At 38.2% G+C, this 1808-nt stretch overlaps 1 pseudogene; it reads left to right on the top strand.

Moving 5' to 3' along the window:
* Positions 1–214: 214 nt before the first annotated feature.
* On the top strand, positions 215–1388 carry LOC123850542 (replication factor C subunit 3-like; annotated as a pseudogene).
* The last annotated feature ends 420 nt before the right edge of the window (positions 1389–1808 follow it).

Raw genomic sequence — 1808 nt, 5'->3', positions numbered from 1 at the left:
CCACCACTACCACCACAACAACATTTCCTGGAATTAATAAGTGATTACAACAAGTTTGCAGTATACAGAGTCAATATACAAAGTCAATAATTTTCCTATATATCAGCAATGAACAAATAGAACTTGAAGTTAAGAACACATTACTGGCGTCCGGACGGGGAGAGTGCCCGCGTGCAGGACTTTCAAGCGTCTGACCCCGGGAATTCGAGCTGGCATGAGCCTCTGGGTGGACAAATACTGGCTCTGCTCCTTGGGATGGCTGGACTATCACAAGGAGCAAGCAGCTCAGCTGTGCAACCTGGTGCAGTGTGGTGATTTTCCTCATATCTTAGTGTATGGACCATCAGGTGCTGGAAAAAAGAATTATGTGTATTTTACATGAACTTTATGGTGTTGGAGTAGAAAAATTAAGAATTGAACATCAGACCATCACAACTCCATCTAAAAAGAAAATTGAAATTAGCACTATTGCAAGCAATTATCACCTTGAAGTTAATCCCAGTGATGCTGGAAATAGTGACCGGGTAGTAATTCAGGAGATGTTGAAAACAGTGGCACAATCACAGCAACTTGAAACAAACTCTCAAAGAGATTTTAAAGTGGTATTATTGACAGAGGTTGACAAACTCACCAAAGATGCTCAACATGCCTTGTGTAGAACCATGGAAAAGTATTTGTTCACTTGCAGACTGATCTTGTGTTGCAATTCTACATCTAAAATGATACCACCTATTCATAGTAGGTGCCTGGCAGTTCGTGTGCCTGCTCCCAGCATTGAAGATATTTGTCATGTGTTATCTACTGTGTGCAAGAAGGAAGGTCTGAATCTTCCTTCACATCTGGCTCATTGACTTGCAGAAAAGTCATGCAGGAATCTCCGAAAAGCCCTTCCTATGTGTGAAGCCTGCAGAGTGCAACAATATCCTTTTACTGCAGATCAAGAAATCCCTGAAACAGATTGGGAGGTGTATCTCCGGGAGACCGCCAATGCTATTGTCAGTCAACAGACTCCACAAAGACTCCTTGAAGTTTGTGGAAGACTTTATGAGCTTCTAACTCATTGTATTCTTCCTGAAATAATAATGAAAGGCCTTCTCTCAGAACTTTTACATAATTGTGATGGACAACTGAAAAGGGAAGTGGCCCAGATGGCTGCTTACTATGAACATCGTCTACAGCTTGGTAGCAAAGCCATTTATCACTTGGAAGCATTTGTGGCCAAATTTATGGCACTTTATAAGAAGTTCATGGAGGATGTATTGGAAGGCATGATGTTTTGACATCTTGACATCTATCCTTAATTCTTCCTAATATTTCTCAGTATCAGCATTTACATTCAGTTTATATTGGAAGAGCTGCAGGTAAAATAAACTAACTTTACTTAAAAAAAAAAAAAGAACACATTACCATTTACATTAGCACTCAAAAAATGAAATACTTAGATATAAATCTAGTAAAATATACACTAGATCTATATGAAGAAAACTATAAAGCTGATGAAAAGAATCAAAGAAGAACTAAACAACTGTAGAGATATTCCATATTCATGAATAGGAAGAGTCAATATTATTGAAATGTCAGTTCCTCCCAACTTGATCTATAGATTCAATGCAACCCCAGTCAAAATCCAAGTTAGTTATTTTGTGGTTGTTGATTCAAAAGTTTATATAGAGAGGCAAAAGACTCAGAATATCCAACTCAATATTGAAGATTAACAAAGTTGGAGGACTGACACTACCTGACTTCAATCAAGACTTACTATAAAGCTACAGTAATCAAAACAGTGTGGTTTTGGTGAAAGAACAGAC

The sequence above is a fragment of the Mirounga angustirostris genome, unplaced genomic scaffold, assembly GCF_029215605.1.
Source record: "Mirounga angustirostris isolate CCGP_5_RB_7025 unplaced genomic scaffold, mMirAng1.0.hap1 SCAF_10, whole genome shotgun sequence".
Classification (NCBI taxonomy): domain Eukaryota; kingdom Metazoa; phylum Chordata; class Mammalia; order Carnivora; family Phocidae; genus Mirounga; species Mirounga angustirostris.
The sequence above is the reverse complement of the archived record's forward strand: the minus strand, read 5'-3'. Positions and strand labels throughout refer to the sequence as shown.